The sequence below is a fragment of the Mustelus asterias genome, chromosome 30 (genome assembly GCF_964213995.1).
Source record: "Mustelus asterias chromosome 30, sMusAst1.hap1.1, whole genome shotgun sequence".
NCBI classification, from domain to species: domain Eukaryota; kingdom Metazoa; phylum Chordata; class Chondrichthyes; order Carcharhiniformes; family Triakidae; genus Mustelus; species Mustelus asterias.
The window spans coordinates 5,912,460-5,937,167 of NC_135830.1; the positions used below are offsets into that span (position 1 = coordinate 5,912,460).

Below are 24,708 nucleotides of genomic sequence, written 5' to 3' on the forward strand. Positions count from 1 at the left end.
ACTATGTCTACATTTCCCACTGTCTTAGAAAAGCAGCCAGCATAATCAAGGACCCCACGCACCCTGGACATTCTTTCTTCCACCTTCTTCCATCGGGAAAAAGATATAAAGGTCTGAGAACATGTATAACCAAATCGAGAACAGCTTCTTCCCTGTGGCCATCAAACTTTTGAATGGAACTACCTCACATTAATTTGATCTTTCTCTATATCCTAGCTATGACTGTAATACTACATTCTGCACCCTCCTCTTTCCTTCTCTTTGTCAGTAAAACGTACAAGAAACAAACTTCTCACTGTCTACTAATACATGTGACAATAATAAATCAAATCTAATCAAATTTCAAACTTTAAACATCTGCCTCCTCCCTATCAATTGTAAGCCTAATTCTTTTGACCATCCTCCTTATTTTTCCCCAGTTCTCCCCCAAGGACGCTGCTGACTCTGGGGTTCAGTTTCACATTGAGCTATTCCACTCCCCAATATGTCACCCAGGTGTCTAAATTTTTACACCTGAATTTTGCTAAGGCGGCTTTGCTATCAATTCCAGTGACTACCCAGATGTACATCATATCTGGATGGGGTCACTTCGCCTCCTCCCCATCCCATCCATCGCAGTCCCAGGTGTTTGGAGACTGGGCTCCGGCCGAGTAATGGCGGCCGCGGCTCCCACAATCCCCCGCGCTGAGGAAATCGCTCTATTCGCCGGGTGGGACTGCGCATGATGAACCCAGAGAAGTGCTGCGCATGTGCGGAGGATAGCGTTTCCCATTGGCCAACAACTGAGAGCGACCGGGGTCAAAGTGTCTCCCACTCACTTCCGCTGCACCACTGTCTTCATGAGGGGTATTGACCAATGGGAAGAATTGGAGGACCGGAAGGACACTGGTCCTCCAGCCAATCAGAGTGCGGGCTTTGTGACAATGCAGATTGGATTTCAGACAGACTGAAACCTCTTCCTACATGTCAGTAAAACACTTTGTTTTCTTCTCTCCTTTTTCTCATTCTGGGGTTAAATTGGGGACTTGCAGCAACTGAAGGGAAAGGAAGTGAATTCAGGGAGGCTGCAGACTCTGGAAAGGTTGGCCCAGGTATCTCTCTCCTTCTTAAAGACATTGCCATCCTTTGCTTCCTCAACTTGTCACATTTATTTGTCTGGTTAAGAGGATGGTCTCTTTCCTAATGTTCACAATTTAAAGGAGTGATTTCCTGAGGAAATAGCTGAAATTTAAGGGGCAGTAAATTAATATAGGACAGCGATGTGTGCAGTCTTGTAATATGGTACAAATTAGATATATTATGCATGGTCCAGTAATAAAGTTCATTTTTTATTATTTTTAGTTTTGTTAATACTGTAACTAAGTAGTTTATTTTCAGTAATCGGGTTATTGTATCACACAAGGAGTCCATTCAGCAACTCAAGTCCATGCTAACTCTCTGTAGAGCCAACCAGTCAGTCCCATTCCCCCTTAAGTTCATAAGATAGAGGAGCATAATTAGGCTATTTGGCCCATTGAGTCCGCTCCGCCATTCAATCATGGCTGATATGCTCCGCATCCCGTCTGTATCCCTGTTCCCCTGCCAGTCTATTTTGACTGCCCATCTAATTTCATTTTGAAATATTGAATGTATCAAAATGCACCATCCTCATAGCCAAACAATTGATATTCAAGAATGTTCACTGTTGAAATAATGTTCTATCTCATAGCCTTGCTGTACTTCTATTTATTAAACTGGTCCCCTATGTTACATACATTTTACTTCACTAAGTATATTTAGGTATTTAGACGAGCAACCTGCATGAAGATATCTCAGTGCTGGAGAAGAAGCAGTGAGTATGGATTTGTTGATCAGCATGAATCAACACCTTCAGGAGAATTGGAAGGGTGTATTATACATACAGCAGAGTGAGGAGACAGGGATAGGGTGTGGGATGGAGATGTACAGATTCAGAGGAACGAGAAAGGAAGAAATGTTCCACAGAAACTAGAATTGTCTATTCTGAATTTCTGTTTGATACTGACAGTGATGACTTTTGTAAACTCATTTTACAGGAAGTTATAAGGGGAAGATTTGCTGCCAGCGATCTCAAAACATGTTAAGGCTTAATAGAGTCACTCAAATTATCAGAACCTGAATATCATCAGACCTTGAATCTAGAAGAAGAAATATTTATCTGTTTTTTCTGTCACATCAGTGTGACTGGAAAGGCACCAAGAAACACAGAGCTGAGTGAGAGTGTCCAGTACACTGACTGTCAAAAGACCAGTTACACAGACTGCAAAAATATCACATCATTTACAGCGGGGACAGACAGTACACATGCTCTATGTGTGGATGAGGATTTAACTGATTGTTAAACCTGGAAAGACACAAGGACATCCACACCATGGAGAAACCGGGGAAAGATGAGGATTGTGGTAAGGAATTCCATATCCTGTCTGTACTGCAAACTCATCAACATATTCACACTGGGGAGAGACTGTTCCACTGCTCCAAGTGTGGGGAAGGAGACTGCTCCCCATCTGCCCTGAAGATTCATCAATGCAGCCACACTGGGGAGAGGCCCTTCATCTGCTCTGAGTGTGGGAAGGGTTTTCTCCAGGCAGCCGACCTGTGGAATCACCAAGCAGTTCACAGTAGGGAGAGGCCGTACACCTGCTCTGAGTGTGGGAAGGGATTCACTCAGTTATCCCACCTGCTGACACACCAGCAAGTTCACACTGGGGAAAAACCGTTCAACTGCTCTGAGTGTGGGAAGCAATTCAATCATTCATCTGAACTTTTGAATCACCAACAAATCCACACTGGAGAGCGACCATTCACCTGCTCCGACTGTGGAAAGGGTTTCACTCAGTCATCTCACCTGCAGATACACCAGCGAGCCCACACTAAGGAGAGGCCTTTCAACTGCTCTGAGTGCGGGAAGTGTTTTATTCAATTATCACACCTAGTGACTCACCAGGAAGTCCACAGAGGGAGAGGCCGTTCCCCTGCTCCGAGTGTGGGAAGCGTTTTATTCAGTTATCACATCTAGTGACACACAAAGGAACACACACAAGGGAGAGGCCATTCAGCTGCCCCGAATGTGGGAAACGTTTTATCCAATCGTCACACCTAATGTCACACCAGGGAGTTCACAGCAGGGAGAGGCCATTCGTCTGCTCCGAGTGTGGGAGGCGTTTTATTCAATCATCCCACCTAGTGTCACATCAGGAGGTTCACACCAGGGAGAGGCCATTTACCTGTTCCGAGTGTGGCAGGGGATTCATTCAGTTATCCGACCTGCAGAATCACCAGCAAGTTCACATCGGGGAGAGGCCATTCACCTGCTCTGAGTGTGGGAAGGGATTCACTCGTTCAGCTCACCTGCAGGCACACCGACGTGTTCACACCAGGTAGAGACCATTCACCTGCTCTGAGTGTGGGAAAGGATTCGCTCTTTCGTCTTATCTGCAGAGTCACCAGCAAGTTCACACTGGAGAGAGGCCGTTTATCTGCTCTGAGTGTGGAAAGGGATTCATTCAGTCATCCCACCTGCAGACACACCAACGAGTTCACAAGGATTCACAAAGGGATTCACTCAGTCATCCCTCCTGCTGAGACACCAGTAAGCTCACAAGTGATGACAGAGGTTGGATTCTGCTGTTATTGCTGCTGTTAATCACATCCAGGACTTAACTATGTTCATTTTGACAGTCGGTGAAGTGGGAGGGTCGGAGGGTTTCTTTCTGCTGGTCTGGCCGGTCTCACAACTTTGATTCCAGTGGGCTGATGCTCTTTGAGCCTGGGAGAGCACATTTCCACTGAAATGATCCATAAAAACTGATGAAGGACATTTATTTACGCCAGGAGAGTAAATAGTGTTTTCCCCCTACTACATGCAGCTCTAAAATAAACGCAGAAAGAACTGGAAAAATGCAGCAGGTCTGGCAGCATCTGTGGAGAAAAACATTGTAGAACAGAAGCAAAAGGCGAGGTGATGGTTGTTGTAAAGAAGTAAGTGTTCAGGACAGAATAATGAACATCTCTGTCTGAAATAAAAAAACATGAAAACAAGTTCAGGGGGAGATATGGGGCTGTTTGTCCAGCTTGTGTTGGGCTTCTCCGGCTTCTCCGGAACATTGCAGCAGGCCGAGGACAGAAATGTGAGCGTGAGAGCAAGGTGGTGAATTCTAATGGCAAACAAGCGGAAGGTCAGGGTCATGCTTGTGGGCTGAGCGGAGGTGTTCCACAAAGAGGGCAGGGAACAGGCTGCAGGTGAATTAAAGAGAAACCATTTGTGTCCAGAACAGTGTGAACATCCTTTTACTCTGGTTGTCTTTGATCCTCAAGTCATTTTCTGTTTGTTTTAACCATGTTCTGTTTCATTGATAAACTTGTATCAGTAAAAATATTTGATTGTTCTGGACTTTTCCTGATGAGATTGATGCACTTTAGGGAAAGTGGGTGAGAGGGGTTGGCAGGCTCTTTAACAGAAAGTGATCCCTCTAAGGTAATTGGCAAAGGAGCCAGAGGGGGAGATGAGATTTTATTTTATTTTTTTGACACAGCGAGTTGTTCTGATCTGCCTGAAAGCAGATTCAATAGTATCTTTCCAAAGGTAAAGACTTGAAAGGGAAGAATTTGCAGGGCTGTGGGGAAAGAACAGAGCAGTTGGATGAATCAGAGAGTCCTTTCAAAGAGATAGCAGGGCACAATGGGCTGAATGGACTCCTCCTGCAGCCTGTCAATCTCAGCCTCCTGCTTCTGTGCAGGTTAAAAGGGACAGATTTCAGTGCAGCCTCTTCCCTGTATCTGTATTTAAAGAGACAGGTTTCTCTTTAGCTCTGAGTGACCGATATAACAATTGGTTGGAGGCCCATTTCCCACTCAGTCCTCCAGCACCTTCCTGTCTCTCTATTAGTGCGACGCCCAGGGCAGTTTCCCAACTGGAGCGCAGGCCCCGTTATTCTCAGCTAAATTCAGCCCTCAGCTCCGTCACCTGGCTGTCATTGACACGAGCAATAGAGAGACAGAAAGGTGTCCCAGGCTCAAATGGGAAGTCGAAACGTGTGGCTTTAAATGAACTGTTAGAATCTCTGATGATCAACAATTAAAAAAAGAATTCTCAACCCAGTGAGTAAATTAAAGAATCACATGACAAAACTTCAAGTTTTCTGATGTTTACTCCAACAAACTGGAGGCAACAATGATTAAACACTTTTTTTATCGGGAACATAGCCCTGAAACTGTACAATTAAACTTTGCCCTTTTACTCTTAACACCATTAAATATCCACTCAATGGATATATTTTACTTTGCCTTGGAATGTTGACACTCTTTCTCCAAAAACCAGCCCAAAGTGATTCTTTACTCCTCAAGGGTTTATTTCCATTGTTTTCCTTTTCCAGTTTGGCAACCTTTAATCCCAGAACTGTCCTTCACAGTGATGGTTCTCCTGGACATTTTCCCACTAACACAAGCAAGGTGAATCTTCCAGCCTTGTTTCACAATCCTCAGGAATTTGTGACCAACATTCAACATCGGAGCAGAAGTCGGCCATTTGGCCCTTTGAGTCGGCTCCACCATTTATTTAGATCATGGCTGATCTGTCTGTGTTGCGTTCTCGTGCTATACCCGATACTTTTGATGCCCTTATCCAACAAGAATTAGTATAAAGGCAAAATTCTGCTGTTGTTGGAATCTGAAACAAAAACAGAAAATGCTGGACAATCTCAGCAAGTCTGACAGCATCTGGAGAGAGAGAATAGAGACAACATTTTGAGACAGGATTACTCTTTGTCAGAGATGAAGACAAGAAAAATCGGACAAAATTTATCCTGTGAGGGTCAAGAATTGGGAAGCAATCTATTAAACCTCCTCTGAACCACTTTCAATGCATTTGTATCATTTCTTAAATAGCAGACAAAGCTGCACCGAGTATTCAAGATGCAGTCTCAGTAACACCCTGTATAACTGAAGCAGAACATCTTTACTTCCATGTTCAATTTCTCTCGTAATAGAACAAAGAAAATTACAGCACAGGAACAGGCCCTTCGGCCCTCCAAGCCTGCACCAACCATGCTGCCCGACTTAACTAAAAACCCCTACCCTTCCGGAGACCATATCACTCTATTCCCATCCTATTCATGTCCTTGTCAAGACGCCCCTTAAAAGTCACTACCGTATCCGCTTCCACTACCTCCCCCGACAACGAGTTCCAGGCACCCACTACTCTCTCTGTAAAAAATCTGCTTTGTACATCTCCTTTAAACCTTGCACCTTAAACCTATGCCCCCAAGTAATTGACTCTTCCACCCTGGGAAAAAGCTTCTAACTATCCGCTCTGTCCATGCCCTCATAATCTTGTAGACTTCTATCAGGTCTCCCCTCAACCTCCGTCGCTCCAATGATAACAAACCAAGTTGCTCCAACCTCTCCTCATAGCTAATGCCCTCCATACCAGGCAACATCCTGGTAAATCCTTTCTGTACCCTCTCCAAAGCCTCCATATTCTTCTGGTGGTATGGCGACCAGAATTCAACACTATATTCCAAGTGCGGCCTAACTAAGGTCTATAAAGCTGCAGCATGACTTGCCAATTTTTAAACTCAATACCCCGGCCGATGAAGGCAAGCATGCCGTCTGCCTTCTTGACTACCTTCTCCACCTGCATTGCCACTTTCAATGAACTGCGTACCTGTACACCCAGATCCCTTTGCCTATCAATACTCTAAAGTGTTCTGCCATTTACTGTATATTTCCTATCTGTATTAGACCTTCCAAAATGCATTACCTCACATTTGTCCGGAATAATAAAGGATAACATTCCATTTGTCAGAACTTTGATTTATTTCAACTAAGATTTATGGGGGTTCTCTTGTTTACAATAATCTCCCTAATCGTAAATCACACCAGGTTCCAGTGTCTTAACCATGTGGCAAGAAAGAACACTTTAAATGGTGAATTCAGAAAGTTTATTAATCATTAAAAATTTAACAAGTCAGAAAGATAAAAAAACAGATTGTTGATTAACAGTTAATAGAGAAAGTTTAACATTAACAATTGAACAGACTTCTCTCCATCCCTCTCAGACCAGGACATGAAGTGACTGCTCCAAAAACATGGATAACTTGTAAAACCAACAGCTCTCCACACCTCTCTGTAAACATCTCTCCCTCCACCTCTCTCTACCAAATTGCCTTCTCAAGACAACTTTTTTATACTTTAAAAATGTCAAAAGCCCATCTTAGCCAATTCCCATAAATCTTCAATTATAAACTAAGATAGACACGAGTTTCCGGGCGATTTAAAAACAAATGAACTGTCTTGCTGAAAGGGTTAACTTTTCTGCAGAGCCTAAAGGGGTGGGGAGTGAGCAGAAAAAACTTGACACAGAGTTATGTCACTTCACACAAGTTTGAAAAACTTCCTGAACAAAAAACAAACTTGATTTTAAACTTCATCCATTAATTTTTTTTGTTATATTCATCAACCTAATTATTTTAATTTGATCAGTTATTGTTAGGGATGGGTAACTTCTATTCTTTATAAACTGGTTCACTCATTTTGTTAATTCTACATGGGCTCAGAGAATCAGAACCCAGCCTTTATCATCCTTATCCTTTTTCTCCCTTTTCCACCACTCCCTCTGTTTTGCGGGAGGCTCGTGGGGATTCCAATCAGAACTAATCATTTTATCATAAAAGTAAAATACTGCGGATGCTGGAATCTGAAACAAAAACAGAAAATGCTGGAAAATCTCAGCAGGTCTGACAGTATCTGTGGAGAGAGACTAGAGCCAATGTTTTGAGTCTGGATGACCCTTCATAAGAGCTCTTATGAAGTGTCATCCAGACTCGAAAGATTGGCTCTATTCTCTAATCATTTTAATCGATAAGTTTCTTGTTCTTCGTTTCCAAATGGCAGGTAAGAGACCTGTCCAGTCCCCACTTGAGCTCTGATTTTTCACTGACCATGCTTGGGTAGGATTATAACCATTAGAATCTACTCTCAGAGGTCTGCTTTTCAGTCCAGTGCTACTTGGAGTATACCGTCACTTCACCGACTATCAGGTCACAAGTCCCTCACAGTTCTTATCACAAATTTATGATAAAATAATTTAAACATGCCTGAGAACGCTTCTTAACTTCTTAGTCAGCTTCCTACCCCCGTTTGTTGATTAGTCAGACCCCATTTTTACAGATTCCAGGATCTCAGCTGCTGAACACCAGCCGGTCCTGCAATAATCTCATAGAATCTCGACAGTGCAGAAGGAGGCCATTCGGCCCATCAAGTCTGCACCAACCACAATCCCACCGACCCTATCCCCATTACCCCATGCATTTACCCCAGCTAGTCCCCCTGACACGAAGGGGCAATTTAGCATAGCCAATCCACCTAACCCGCACTTCTTTGGACTGTGGGAGGAAACTGGAGCACCCAGAGGAAACCTACACAGACATGGGGAGAATGTGCAAACTCCACACAGACAGTGGCCCAAGCTGGGAATTGAACTCGGGTCCCTGGCACTGTGAGGCAGCAGTGCTAACCACTGTGCCACATGCCGCCCCAGTTTAATTCTAAGTCATTCTGAGTAAATATTCTCACCAGCTCCTCTGTTGGGGCCCTGCTAAGCAGCTTTAATGGTCCGTGATTGCAGAAACTGAGCAGTCACAGAAATGTGGTCAAGATAGTCCAGTCCCAGAATGCCTCACATTCAATCTGCTGTCCTTCAATTATAACAGAATATGTGGCTGTATGTAGCTGCCTCGGCCATGGTCAACCCCAACACTGCTTTCCTGAACTGCTACAATGCCTGAGGTGTAAGTACACCCACAGTGCTGTTAGGGAGGGATTTCCAGCTACACATTCCAGACTTTCACTGGACTGTAGGTGGATACCAGATTGATATATTCCATTCAACCACACCCAAGGTGAGTTGTTCCAATTCCTTTATTGTCCAGGACAATATATTCACAGTATCTTTCAAACAGAAATTAAACATTCCCATTTGATTTCAGGTATTAACATATTCTGTTAGTTTGTTCTTTATTGTCAATGTCAGGCTGGGGTTGTTCCCCTTGGAGCAAAGGTGGTTGAGGGGAGATTTGATAGAGGTGGACAAGATTCTGACAGGTTTAGATAAGGTGGACAAAGAAAAGCTGTTCCCATTAGCTGATGGGACATGGACGAGGGGGACACAGATTTCAAGTTTCAGGTCAAAGATGTTGGGGGGGATGTGAGGAAGAATATTTTGATGGAGTGAATGGTAATGACCTGGAACTCGCTGCCTATGAGGGTGGAGGAAGTGGAGACAATAAACAATTACAAAGGAAATTGGATGGGCATCTGGGGGAGTTTCAAACAGAAATGCTGACTAAATATCTCTGAACTTCCTCACATCCTGTCACTCTGTGATCCTTGTGAAATTTAAAACAAGGTATTCGTAACAAGACTCAAAGAGCATCAGCCCACTGGAGGCAAAGTTGTGAGACCGGCCAGTCCAGCAGAAAGAAACCCTCCGACCCTCCCCATTGACCAACTGTGAGAATGAACAAAATGCAGTCCTGGATGTAACTGAGAGCAGAAACAATAACAGCAGAATGCAACCCCTGTGAACTTGTTGGTGTCTCAGCAGCTGTGATGAAATTCTGAACACTTTTTATACACTGAGCAGGTGGACAGTTTCTCCCCAGTGTAACTTCACTGATGTCTCAACAGGTGGGATAACTGAGTGAATTCCTTCCCACACTGAGAGCAGGTGAATGGTCTCTCTCCATGTGAATTTGCTGGTGTCTCTGCAGGTTGGATAACTGACTGAAACCCTTCCCACACTGAGAGCAGGTAAATGGCCTCTCCCCAGTGTGAACTCGCTGGTGTCTCCGCAGGTGGGATGACTGAGTGAATCTCTTCCCACACTGAGAGCAGGTGAACGGCCTCTCTCCAGTGTGAATTTGCTGGTGTTTCTGCTGGGTGGATAACTGACTGAAACCCTTCCCACACTGAGAGCAGGTAAATGGCCTCTCCCCAGTGTGAACTCGCTGGTGTCTCCGCAGCTCGGATGACCGAGTGAATCTCTTCTCACACTGAGAGCAGGTGAATGGCCTCTCCCCAGTGTGAACTCGCTGGTGTGTCTGCAGGTCGGATGACCGAGTGAATCCCTTCCCACACTGAGAGCAGGTGAATGGCCTCTCCCCAGTGTGAACTCGCTGGTGTCTCTGCAGGTCGGATGAGCGAGTAAATCCCTTCCCACACTGAGAGCAGGTGAATGGCCTCTCCCCGGTGTGAACGTGCTGATGTGTCCGCAGGTCGGATGACCGAGTGAATCTCTTCCCACAACGAGAGCAGATGAATGGCCTCTCCCCAGTATGAATTCGCATGTGTGTCCATAGATTGGATAACTGGTTGAATCCCTTCCTACACCGAGAGCAGGTGAACGGCCTCTCCCCAGTGTGAATTCGCTGGTGTCTCTGCAAAGTGGATAACACAGTGAATCCCTTTCCACACTGAGAGCAGGTGAACGGTCTCTCTCCGGTGTGAACTCGCTTGTGTGACTGCAGGCTGGGCAACAGAGCGAATCCCTCCCCACACTGAGAGCAGATGAATGGCCTCTCCCCAGTGTGGCTGCGCCGATGAGCATCCAGCAGAGAGGGGGCTCTGTATCTCTTTCCACAGTCTGCACATTTCCATGGTTTCTCCATGGTGCAGGTGTCCTTGCCTCTCCCTTGGGTGGCCAATCAGTTGAAGCCTTGTCCACACACAGAACATGGGTACCGTCTCTCCCTGCTGTGAATGGTGATATTTATTCAGGCTGTGTAACTGGTTAAAGCTCTTTAGTCAGTGCACTGGAACACTCTCACTCGGGTGTGGCAGTGTGTTGCTGCTTTTCCACTCACTGATGGCCGAAGTCTTTTCAAATCGAAGTGGAAGGTTCAATCTGAAGCTCAGTGGCCAACTTCCGCATTGAGACGTCACAATGGAGCGCTGCCTGAATCAGCCAATAGGAATTACTCGGCTCCGCAGTGACGTGTCGGCGTTCCATGGCGCAGGCCCGGCTCGCGGACCCGGGAGCCCCGCCCCCGCCCATTGTTCCCCCTCCCCTTGCACCTCCTCCAGCCACGGTTTCCAGGCAACCGGCTGGCGGCTCCGGCCAGAGCGAGAAGCCGCTCGGTGATCTCCCCCTCCCCCCTCTCTCTCTCCTGCGGCTCCAAAAAGAGATCGAGAGCGACCGCTGGCGGCAGCCGCACTGCGCCTGCTCCGGACAGCTCAGCTCAGCAGCGCTCTCTGCGCCTGCTCCGGACAGCTGGGCTCAGCAGCGCTCTCTGCGCCTGCGCACTGGGCTGCCAGCTGAGGGAGTGGGGGAGGGGACTTTGCAAAATCTCTTCCCATCATTTTCTTCCAAGTCCCGCAGTTTGATTTGAAACAGAACAGCTTCTGTTTGTAGCTTCACCACAGACTCAAACTTCACACACAGACTCAAACTTCACACACAGAATCAAACTTCACCACAGACTCAAACTTCACACAGACTCAAACTTCACACAGACTCAAACTTCACACACAGACTCAAACTTCACACACAGACTCAAACTTCACCACAGACTCAAACTTCACACACAGACTCAAACTTCACACACAGACTCAAACTTCACACACAGACTCAAACTTCATACACAGACTCAAACTTCACCACAGACTCAAACTTCACACACAGACTCAAACTTCACCACAGACTCAAACTTCACACACAGACTCAAACTTCACACACAGACTCAAACTTCACACACAGAATCAAACTTCACACACAGACTCAAACTTCACACACAGACTCAAACTTCACCACAGACTCAAACTTCACACACAGACTCAAACTTCACACACAGACTCAAACCTCCTCCTCTGGACAACACCTGTGAGGAAAACACTTTCTCCCCCTGGGAAATACAAAGACAGAGAAATTCTCTGGAACTGGAATTAGAGCCAAATATACTGAGGGGGAAATGTTTGTGATTTTGTGGAACCTGTTTTTATTGTCTGAGCTTTTTAAAGTGTAATTTATCCTATCTATTCAAATAATGTTTCTTAATGAATGATTCAGTGATGTTAATTTTAGATTAATTTTTAAAGTAAAATTTTTTTTAATGAAACATTGTCTTTCAGTTTATTCTATTGTGATTTGTGGGAATTTGCTTATTATAAGGTGACCATGAGGATCGTAACAACATTGATATGTCTGGTGTTGTTATATGGTGCATATGATGTGGAGATGCCGGTGTTGGACTGGGGTGGGCACAGTAAGAAGTCTCACAACACCTGGTTAAAGTCCAACGGGTTTATTTGGAATCACGAGCTTTCAGAGCGCTGCCCCTTCTCACCTGATGAAGGGGCAGCGCTGTGAAAGCTTGTGATTCCAAATAAACCTGTTGGACTTTAACCTGGTGTTGTGAGACTTCTTACTATATGGTGCATATTAGGTATATTATTTATGGATTTGTGTTACAGTTGATGTTGTTTAATTCCAGAATAGTATTGTAACTACACTGTATATTTTCCAGTCAAAGAGTCAGCAGAGCACAAGATAAATCAATTCAGCAGCTTGAGTCCGTGCCCAGTCTCTGTCGGGGAATCCACTAAGTGCCATTTTTCCTCGATATCCCTGTTCCCCAGTACGTTTCATTCCTTCAAGTGCCCGACCAATTTTATTTTGAAATCACTGGTCGTCTCCACTTCCACCACTCTCATCGTCAGTGAGTTCCAGAACATGATTGCTTGCTCCCTAAGTCAAGTTCTTCCGCACCCATCTGTATCTCTAATCATGTAATAGAGTGCTGAATATTGCATACATTTTTAGTTCACTAAATATGCAATTTTTTTATATGCTGAGACACAAGCCTGTGTGAAGATTTCAGGAATATGTGTCCTGTACATGAAACAGTCAGCACGGATCTGTCGATTAGGATGAATCAGCACCCTCAGGAAAATGTTTATTTCAGGTCCAGCAAAGTGAGAATGGAGGGAGAGTGTTTGGGATGGAGATTTACACATTTTCAAGAATGAGAGGAAAGAATGTTCCACAGAAACTAGAATTGTCTGTTCTGAGTTTTTATCCTGGACTGGCAGCAATGATTCTTGTGAATTTCTTTCACAGGCTATTAGAAGGGGAGAATTTACAGACACAAATCTCAACAAACATGACGTTAGGATCTGACAGAGTCACCCAATTATTCAGGATCTGAATACCATCGGCATTTGAAACTAGAATGGAAAATGTTTGTCTCTTCCTTCAAACTGTTTAAACATCAGTGTGACTGGAAAATCACTGAGACACATTCACTCGAGTGAGAGTATTCCAGTGAACTGACTGTGGAAAGAGCTTTAACCAGTTACACAGCCTGGAAAAGATTGAAGGATTCACAGTGAGGAGAGACCATGTATGTGTTAACTGTGGGGTCAAACCTTCATCTGAACCTGGAGATGTACAAAGACACTCAGACCATGGAAATGTAGGGACTGTGGGAAGGGATTCAATTGTCCCTCGAAGCTGGAAACCCTTCGATGCAGCCTCACTGTGGAGACACCGTTCACCTGCTCTGAGTTTGGAAGGGGATTTTGTGATTCATCCACCCTGAGGAATCACCAGCGACTTCACATCAGGGAGAGGCCATTCACCTGCTCTGAGTGTGGGAAGAAATTCAGCGATTCGCCTGCCCTGCTGACACACCAGCGGGTTCACAATGGGGAGAGACCATTCACCTGTTGTGTGTGTGGAAAGGGATTCACTCAGTCATCTACCCTGCAGAACCACCAGTGATTTCACACGGGTGAGGGACTGTCCCCCTGCTCAGAGCGTGGGAAGGGATTCACTCACTCATCCCTCCCACTGACACACCAACGCATTCACGCTGGGCCGAGGCCATTCATCTGCTCCGAGTGTGGGAAGGGATTCACTCAATTATCTAGTCTGCTGAGACACAAAGGATTACACACTGGGGAAAGGCCATTCATCTGATGTGTGTGTGGGAAGTGACTCAGTCAATCATCCAGTCTGCTGGAATACTGAGGCTCCTCCCCCAATAAGGAACCTGTTCAATGCTCTGACTGTGGGAGCTGCTTTAAAACCTGAGCCTACCTGAGGGTCGAGCAGCGCATTCACACTGAGGAGACCCCGTTCAGGCACTCTCACTGTGCAAAGAGGTTTAGAACATCATCTGACCTACTGAAACATCAGGGAATTCACACTGGGGAGAGACCCTGATAATTCCCACTCACTTTCAGCGATTTCTCATAAAACCTACCAGATTGGAAGCTTCCGCCTGAAATTTTATTTTCCCTCAGTTTCCAAACTGAGACCATTCACCTGCTCAGTGGGTGGGAAAGGATTCACTTGTTCACCCAAGCTGCTGAGGCACCGTGGCAGTCACACCCATTAGTGACCTTTTGGATGCTCTGACTGTGGCTGTTAATTATATCAATAGAGGTTAAGTTTATTCAGATGGAGGGCACTGATTAGATAGTTATAATGAGCGGGTAAAAAGTGGGACTCACTAATATAGCTTGGAGTCAGAGTTGAACCTGTAATGTTTGATTCTGTGAACAAATCTAGACCAAATAAAAATTGACTCCACCCCAAGGCTGTCAGGATTATAACATGGTAACAGAAAATGCTTGTCTCATGGTGAAGGTTGGAAACTAAAAGAAAGTATATTTCAGACGGAAGCTTCCAATCCCAGCAGCTTTTGTGAGAAATGACTGAAAGGCAGTGGGAATTGTCAGGGTCTGATTACCTGCTGATGTTCTCAGAGTCTGAACCATACAACCAGTGGAAGAATGAAGTGGCGATGTGGACACGGGTTACATCCCGATCAAGGAGGAAACAAGATCTGGCCTTGGCACTGTCACTTCCTAACACAAGGAAAATCAGCAACAAAGCATTTTCTGATCAGCCAAACTGCAAATTGATACCTGCACTGGCACGGATGATTCATGTAAAGAATTCACTTCAGGTGGTTGGAGGGTAGAATCCCTGTCAATTGGTCTATGGGAGAATTCCCTGATTCCCCTCTGTGCCGGACGATCGCCCTCCTGCTTTAAAGGGATACAATTAGTTCAATTTTCAGTCATCAATTATCTGATTGTTCCATGAAAAGAATTGCTCGAAGCAACAAATTATTGGAGATACCAGAAGAGGGTTTCTTCATGTGTAACGTTTGTACTGAAGAAGAAAAAACATATTTTCCTTCGATTTGTTTTGAAACACTGTTTGTGTGAATTCTTGCGATCCCGGTCAGGACTGTTCATGTTTGCAGAGAAATTCGAACACCCGGTGATTAACTGAAAGAATTACATCACAAGATTCCACATTGTTAAACAAAAACAAACTTTACTGTATGTTTAAATAAAATTTTAAAAGACAGCACTACAAATTGAATACTACAGTCAATAAAGACTTGTTACATAAACCTAGTTCTATTTTTTTTAACCTCACTCCAAGAGTTTCTTTATACTTAATGATATCTTGAAGGTTCATTCATTTCTGTTGCTGGGACCATCACAAAGGTATGTCAAAGCTCTCCACAATTCACTTTAATTCTTCCCAGTATTCCAGATACTCTCCAAGCTTTTATGGGGTCCTTCCATTATCTTTTCACTGAACAAGCCTCCAATTCTCCTTTAAGCTCCTTAGTCCAAACATGGGCTTCACTGTCTTCTTGCTGAGGGATTTAAAAATTGGGAACACACCTGGTTCCTAAAGGTCCTCTCAGCTTCTAGTCCCACAGCTGGTGGCTTCCAAGCTAACTGCAGACTGTCCGCTGTCTATTTGTGGAAGCCAGGTCACTGAGCAGATTTCAGACAGAGATATATAGGTTCTTGATTGGAAAAGATTCAAAGGTTATGGGGGAAAGGTGGGAGAATGGTCTTGAGAAACTTGTCAGCCATGATTGAATGGCAGAGCAGACTCGATGGGCTGAATAGCCTAATTCTGCTTCTGTATCTTATGGTCTAATTCTAACCAAAGCTCTACCCTGAATCACATATCCCCATGGTAACAGTTGGAATATCTGATACATATTCAAAACTAAACCTTTTTTCCTGAGGTTTGCATGAAAAATTCACCTAACAAAAACAGTACAATAATTGTCAGACCCAATGCCTCCAGGTAAAAGATCCAGCTGACCTTTTACAGTTCTTACCTCTTGAGGTTTGACTTCTTAAACCAACATGGGCCATGCCTTTTGACTCCGAATTCTCTCAGGATGTTTGTCAGATTCTCAACCCGGGTTTTCCATTTTTTAAAAGCAATTCTTGCAACTAATTCATATTTCTAAAACACAAGAATTACGAAATTAGATCTTTGCAACACGTACAGTAAGAAATGAAAATGTATCACCTTCATAATATCCCATTTAGAATATTACAATGTACAACATGCTGTATATCTTAACAACAGCCATGATCTTATTGAATGGCGGAGCAGGCTCGAAGGGCCAAATGGCCGACTCCTGTTCCTAAATCCACTGTTTTCCTGTGTTGATCTATCTTATAACCTGCAACAGACACAATAATCCCTCCATTGTCCACTTCACATTCACAAGTCCAGCTTGGTAACAGCACACTGCTGGGTTCCATGTCCAGGAATCTCAGTCCACTGAAGATGGAAATTACTGCTTGCAGTCTTTTCTGAAAGTTTTCTTCTTTCAATAATTATAGTCCAAAGTTCCTCCTGCAAAAGGAGAGTCTTCATTGCTGTTCATTTGTGAATTTTCAAGTTCTGTTTTGAAAACAGTCTGTTCAGAGTTCACATTTTGAAATTTATTTTCTTCCATGTTTGTAGTTCCTCCATTGTTTAAATCCAGAGAGAATATTCCAGTCAATTCCACATTGAAACTGTCTTCTTCTTGCTCAGTTATAGCTGGAGCTTCATTTATAATTTCATTTCCCAGACTCAAACATTCTGGATTCTCTTTTGGAGAGAGCAAGTTCAAAATGGTTTCTGTTTGTGTCACCAACCCGTTCCTTCATTGGTCAAAATTTTCTTTAGCCATTTTAAGACTGTTGTTAAAACGCATTTTACGTTCTAGCAAAACAGTCTGATGTTCCTGTTTCCATCATCTGGGACCTTGGGTTTCAGAAATCGAGGAATTGAGAACAAAAGCAGGGAAGTTACACTGATAGTTTCTAAAGCTGTGGGTGAGGCCACAACAGGATACAGAGCCCAGTTCTGATCATTACACTTTAGGAAGGATGTGAGGGTCCTTGTGAAGGTGGAGAAGAGATTTATCAGAATGGTTCCAGGAATAAGGAAGGTGACAAGAATGTGGAACTCACGACCACAGCGAGTGGTTGAGGTGAACAGCATGAACACATTGAAGGGGAAGCTAGATACATACATGAGGGAGAGAGGAATAGAAGGATATGCTGATGGGGGAGATGAAGAGGTGGAACATCAATACTGACACAGACCTATTGAGCCGATCGGCCTGGCCCTGTGCTGTAGACTCAATGGAACGTCAACCAAATGTATTTTAGATCTACCTAGAGATGTGGATCATTTAGAATCATAAAAGAACTCCGACAGTGCAGAAGGAGGCCATTTGGTCCATCGGGTTTGCACCGACTCTCTAAAAAGAGTATCCTACCCAAGCCCTCTCACCCATTTCTCCCTGTAACCCACACAACCTCAATATCTTTGGTGACTAAGGGACAATTTAGCATGGTTAATCCACCCAACCATCTTCGGACTGTGGGAGAAAATCTAGGCACCCAGAGGAAACCCACACAGATACGGGGAGAATGTGCAACTCCATACAGACAGTGACCCAAGGCCAGAATGGAACCCGGGTTTCCTGCCTCTGTGAGGTAGCAGTGCTAACCACTCTGCCATCACGCCATCCTCGTGGAAATGTGCTCTCCCTGGCTCAAATAACATCAGCCCACTTGAAGGAAAGCCGTGAGACCAGACAGTCAGCAGACAGAAGCCCTCTGAAGCTCCCACTTTACCAACTGTCAGAGTGAACATGGTTCAGTCCTGGATGTGATTAACAGCAGAATCCAACTCCTGTAATCACTTGTGAACTTGCTGGTGTCTCAGCAAGTGGGACGACCGTTTAAATCTATTCCAACACTCAGAGCAGCTGGTTTGTGAGCAGATTGGATATCTCTGTCCCGGTGGGAACTCGCTGGTTTGTGAGCTGATTGGATAACTCAGTGAATTCCTTCCCACACTGAGAGCAGGTGAATGGTCTCTCCCCAGTGTGAACTCGCTGGTGTGCCAACAGGGTGGATGAATGACTGAAACCCTTCCCGCACACAGAGCAGGTGAAGGGTGTCTCCCCAGTGTGAACTCGCTGGTGTATTAGCAGTTGGGATGATGTTCTAAATCTCTTCACACAGTGAGAGCAGCTGAACGGTCTGTCCTCAGTGTGAATGCGCTGGTGGCCCATCAGAGTCTGAGAGCTTTTGAAGCTACGCCCACAGTCTGAGCATTTAAACGGTCTCTCATTCGTGTGAGTGACACGGTGTGTCTGCAGGGTGGATGAATGACTGAATCCCTTCCCACACACACAGCAAGGGAACGGCCTCTCTCCAGGGTGAACTCGCTGGTGCCTCCACAGGGTGGAACGATCACTGAATCCTTTCCCACTGTCTGAGCAGGTGAAAGGCCTCTCCCTGGTGTGAACTCGCTGATGTGTCAGCAGGCTGGATAACTGAGTGAATCCTTTCTCACACACAGAGCAGGTGAACGGCCTCTCCCCAGAGTGAACTCGCTGGTGTCTCAGCAGGGTGGTTGATATACTGAATCCCTTCCTACACACTGAGCAGATGAACGGCCTCTCCCCAGTACGAACTCGTCGATGTGTGTCCAGTGCAGATGAGCACTGGAATCCCTTCCCACAGTCCCCACACTTCCATGGTCTCTCCATGGTGCCAGTGTCCTTTTGATAATCAGTTGATTCCACATCCAAGTACAGAACACGTGTACAGTTTCTCCTCGCTGTGAATGGGGTGATTTGTTTCAGGCTGTGATACTGGTTAAAGCTCCCTTTCCCGATCCCTTTAGCCCCAAGAGCTATATCTAATTTCTTCTTGGAATCACACAATGTTTTGGCCTCAACTACTTTCTGTGGGAGTGAATTCCACACATTCACCACCCTCTGGGTGAAGAAATTTCTCCTCATAGCATCTGCAGTATAATGTGGATAAATGTGATGTTATCTACTTTGATAGCAATAATAGGAAGACAGTTTATCACCTGAATGGGTGTAAATTTGGAGAGGTGGATACTCAGCGAGACCATGGAATCCTCGTGCATCAGTCGCTGAAAGCCCGCAGGTTCAGCAGACAGTAAAGAAGGCAAATGGTATGTAGGCCTTCATAGCGAGAGGATTTGAGTATAGGGATAGGGATGTTTTGCTGCAATTGTACAGGGCGTTGTTGAGGCCATGCCTGGAGTATTGTGTGCAGTTCTGGTGTCCTTATCTGAGGAAGAATGTCCTTGCTATAGAGGGAGTGCAGCGAAGGTTTACCAGCTGATTCCTGGGAATGGCAGGTCTGTCATATGAGGAGAGACTAAGTCAGTTAGGATTGTATTCACTGGAGTTTAAAAGAATGAGAGGGAAATCTCATAGAAACTTATAAAATTCTAACAGGTTAGATTCAGAAAGAATGTTCCCAATGGTGGTGGAGTGTAGGTTAGGGGGATTGGCCATGTTAAATTGCCCCTTTATTGTCTAAAGGTATGCAGGTTAGGTGGATTGGCGATGCTAAATTGCCCTTTAGTATCAGGAACAGGAGTAGGTCCCAATCAGCCCCTTCTTCAGCCTGTTACACAGTAATAGGGGAGGGGGGGGGGTACATTCAGCCCCTTCTCCAGCCTGTTACACAGTAATAGGGGGAGGCCACATTCAGCCCCTTCTCCAGCCTGTTACACAGTAATAGGGGGAGGCCACATTCAGCCCCTTCTCCAGCCTGTTACACAGTAATAGGGGGAGGCCACATTCAGCCCCTTCTCCAGTCTGTTACACAGGAACAGGAGGAGGCCCCATTCAGCCCCTTCTCCAGCCTGTTACACAGGAACAGGAGGAGGCCCCATTCAGCCCCTTCTCCAGCCTGTTACACAGGAACAGGAGGAGGCCCCATTCAGCCCCTTCTCCAGCCTGTTACACAGGAACAGGAGGAGGCCATTCAGCCCCTTCTCCAGCCTGTTACACAGGAACAGGAGGAGGCCCCATTCAGCCCCTTCTCCAGCCTGTTACACAGGAACAGGAGGAGGCCCTTCAGCCCCTTCTCCAGCCTGTTACACAGGAACAGGAGGAGGCCATTCAGCCCCTTCTCCAGCCTGTTACACAGGAACAGGAGGAGGCCCTTCAGCCCCTTCTCCAGCCTGTTACACAGGAACAGGAGGAGGCCATTCAGCCCCTTCTCCAGCCTGTTACACAGGAACAGGAGGAGGCCATTCAGTCCCTTCTCCGGCCTGTTTCCTGCATTCGGTGAGCTTGGAGTTGATTGTAACTAATTCCATACGCCACCTTCGCCCCACGTCCATGGATACCAATCTCTCCGTTGCAAGACTTAAGATTAATAATTGACCCAGCATCAGTTGCTCTTGTGCGTCCAAGCATTTCCCAATTTTTCTCCCGTTAGGTCTAGTTCGAACACTTAGGCTCTGTCCACGCCTGTCCAACCTTCGGTCACCAAATAGCAGAGATAACACCCTCTATCTAACCCTAATCAGTTCCCCTGAAGCTTGTAAACTTTAATCAACACTTACCCTTCTCCATTCCAGCGAATACAACCCCAGTTTCTGCAATCTCTCCTTTGCCCGTAAGAAATAGGAGCAGAGGCCATTCAGCCCTTCCAGCCTGCTGCCCCCTCGAATTAGCTCGTGGCCCATCTGAATGCTCGCTAACTCTACTTTCCTGCCTTCTCGCCGCAACCTTGAATTCCCCCGACCAATTAAGGGACAATTTAGCATGGCCAATCCCCCTAACCCACACATCTTTGGACACTAAGGGGCAGTTTAGCATCGCCAATCCACCTAAACTACACATCTTTGGACACGAAGGGACAATTTATTATGGCCAATCCCCTAACCCACACATCTTTGGACACGAAGGGACAATTTATCATGGCCAATCCCCTAACCCACACATCTTTAGACAGTAAGGGACAATTTAGCATGGCCAATCTACCTAACCTGCATATCTTTGGACACTAAGGGGCAATTTAGCACGGCCAATCCCCATAAGCTACACATCTTGGGGACTAAGGGGCAATTTACCATGGAGTATATTTCTTGCCCGGTGTAGATTCAGAACCATTGTCAGGAAAATGCTCATTTTTAAAAAATAATCTGACTATGTGGGGAAAATGGCAGCAGCCAATTTGCGAACAGCACCATCCAATAAAATGCCAATTTAACATTTTGGTGATATTTTTAACAATGTGTTTGCGGATGCGGGCATCAGTGGCCAGGCCCAGTGTTTATAGCCCATCCCTAACTGCCCCTCGAGATGGTGGTGGGAGAGCCACCCTTCTCGAACCCACTGCAGTCCCCGTGTGGTGTGGGTAACACCCACAGTGCCATGAGGGAGGGAGTGCCAGGATTTGAACCCCAGCCACATTGAAGGAACGGCTGATATATTTCCAAGTCGGGACAGTGAGTGGGGCTCAGAGGGGGAACTTGCAGGTGGGTGGTGTTCTCCATGTGTCTGCTACCTCTTGTCCTTCTAGACAGTCATGGTGGCAGGTTTGGAAGGTGTTGACTCCAGGACATTGCGGCAATCTCTTCCCCTCACAGACTCTTTTTCCAATCGCAGCCGTGGGATCACCGTCCCTTGCAAGACTCGCTCCCCCTCCAACAGTACAAACGCTTCCTTGGCACTGGATCGAACGGTCAACTTGAGGAGGCCACCTTCCAACTTCAAGGCATGTGTGAGAGACCCATGGAGCCAGGAGAGGCAGAGATGTTTGTGTGCACACACACACACTCACAAAAATCACTCTTTCACACTCGCTCTCTCTCTCACACACACAGACACACACTGAGGCAATCGCAAAGGTTTACAAAAGATCCTTTTATTGCCAAAAAACCCGTCATCATTCTCAGCTAAGCCAGGCAGTCTCGAGTGTCAGTGCCCACACACAGAGCGCGACCGGTGCAGATGTGGGGGGGTGAAGGATAGCAGTTGTGGAGAGAGAGTTGGGCTGGGGGAGAGGAAAGAAAGAGTCTGGCGGGGGCAACCAGGGAAGGCCATTCACGTTCTATCCCTGCGTTGGTTTCTGCATCCCACTCCCCAGCCCGGGGGTACTCCTCCATGGGAAGCCAGCGTCGGGTGACCCTCCAGGTCCAGTCAAGACTGCGGTGGCTGCTTTGTGAGGGTCACGTCAGGGGAGGGAGGGATGGGTTGGGGGCGGGGAGGGGGGGACGGGTTGGGGGCGGGGTGGGCAAGGGCTTGACTGGAGCTATCCACCGAGTGGGTACGCCCATCTCCAAGACGCCCTGAGGAGTTGACACCACCAGGTGGAGGGCAAACACAGGAGGTCGATCGGACAGAGAAAGCGAGCAAGCAAACACGCATAGTAGACTGCTGCAATGATTGTTCCACCTGCCGTTGCAGCTGTACAAGGTACCGGTGAGGCCACACCTGGAGCACTGTGTACAGGTTTGGTCTCCTTACTTGAGAAAGGATATACTGGCACTGGAGGGGGTGCAGAGGAGATTCACTCGGTTGATTCCAGAGTTGAGAGGGTTGGCTTATGAGGAGAGACTGAGTAGACTGGGGCTATACTCATTGGACTTCAGAAGAATGAGGGGAGATCTTATAGAAACATATAAGATTATGAAGGGAATAGATAAGATAGAAGCAGGGAAGTTGTTTCCACTGGCGGGTGAAACTAGAACTAGGGGGCATGGCCTCAAAATAAGGGGAAGCAGATTTAGGACTGAGTTGTGGAGGAACGTCTTCACACAAAGCGTTGTGAATCTGTGGAATTCCCTGCCCAGTGAAGCAGTTGAGGCTACCTCATTGAATGTTTTTAAGGCAAGGATAAAGTGTTGAACAGTAAAAGAATTAAGGGTTATGGTGAGCGGGCAGGTAAGTGGAACTGAGTCCAGAAAAAGATCAGCCATGATCTTATTGAATGGTGGAGCAGGCTCGAGGGGCCAGATTGCCTACTCCTGCTCCTAGTTATGTTCTTATGTCCCCCCCCGCCACTTTCCCCAACACCATCGCCAGTGTGGATCGGGTGAAGTTAGGGGCGGGGGGAGTGGATGGGATTCGACTCTACCGGAGTTGGGCAGTGGGGGGGGTTTAGTTACCCAATCAAAATTTCTCCGCCTAGTATCATGTCCAATCACTGAAGGTGAGAGTGGGAGAAAGTTAAAGGAGATGTGAGGCACAAGTTTTTTTTTTTACAGAGTGGTAGGTGTCTGGAACGCGCTGCCAGGGGTGGTAGTGGAGGCAGATACAATAGGGGCGTTTAAGGGGTTTTTAGATAAGCACATGAATATGAACACGAACAGTTAATGTGGTTCTGCTATTTAGGAAGGGTTGGAGGATAAACCAGGGAACTATAACCTTATAGCACCTTAGTTAGGCCGCATTTGGAATATAACGTTCAATTCTGGTCGCCACACTATCAGAAGGATGTGGAGGCTTTAGACAGAGTACAAAAAAGATTTACCAGGATGTTGCCTGGTATGGAGGGCATTGGCTATGAGGAGAGGTTGGAGAAACTTGCTTTGTTCTCACTGGAACGACGGAGGTTGAGGGGGGACCTGATAGAAGTCTACAAGATTATGAGGGGCATGGACAGAGTGGGTAGTCAGAAGCTTTTTCCCAGGGTGGAAGAGTCAATTACTAGGGGGAACAGGTTTAAGGTGCGAGGGGCAAGGTTTAAAGGAGATGTATGAGGCAGTTTTTTTTACACAGAGTAGTGGGTGCCTGGAACCCGCTGCCAGGGGAGGTAGTGACTTTTAAGGGGCGTCTTGACAAATACATGAACAGGATGGGAATAGAGGGATATGGTCCCCAGTAGGGTACGGGGTGTTAGTTCAGACAGGTAGTATGGTTGGTGCAGGCTTGGAGGGCCTGTTCCTGTGCTGTAATTTTCTTTGTTGTTTTGTATAGACCAGTGAGTCTCACGTCAATGGTAGGGAAATTATTGGAGGAAATTCTGAAGGAGAGCATCCATTTGGAGAGGCAAAGCTTGATCAGGGATAGTCAGCATGGCTTGGTCAGAGGGAGGTCATGCCTAACAAATGCGATTGAAATTTTTGAGGTGACGACCAGGTGTGTAGATGACGGTAATGCAGTTGATGTAGTTTATATGGATTTCAGCAAATCCTTTGACAAGGTCCCACATGGGAGGCTTGTAAAGAAGGTAACTGCACAAGGGATACAGGGTAATCTGATAAAGTGGATTCAAAAGTGACTCAGTTGTAGGAGACAGAGGGTGATGACTGAAGGCTGCTTTAGTGACTGGAATGATGTGGAGATGCCGGCGTTGGACTGGGGTAAACACAGTAAGAAGTTTAACAACACCAGGTTAAAGTCCAACAGGTTTATTTGGTAGCAAAAGCCACACAAGCTTTCGGAGCTCCAAGTCCCTTCTTCAGGTGAGTGGGAATTCTGTTCACAAACAGAGCTTATAAAGACAAGTTCCGCACACACGAGGACGGCCTGAACCGGGATATTGGGTTCATGTCACACTATTTGTAACTCC

At 46.0% G+C, this 24,708-nt stretch overlaps 2 protein-coding genes across 3 annotated transcripts in view; one reads left to right on the forward strand and one right to left on the reverse strand.

Moving 5' to 3' along the window:
• The window catches only part of LOC144480718 (uncharacterized), a 370,150-nt gene that overhangs the window by 34,278 nt on the left and 311,164 nt on the right, over positions 1-24,708 (forward strand). The gene's annotated exons all lie outside the window — the stretch shown is intronic.
• Positions 22,039-24,708, reverse strand: part of LOC144480638 (dehydrogenase/reductase SDR family member 1-like) — a 31,060-nt gene continuing 28,390 nt past the window's right edge. For both annotated transcript variants that reach the window (XM_078200232.1, XM_078200231.1), the window contains exon 10: positions 22,039-24,452. The gene's annotated coding sequence lies outside the window, so the exon portion shown is untranslated. The remainder of the gene's footprint in view (positions 24,453-24,708) is intronic.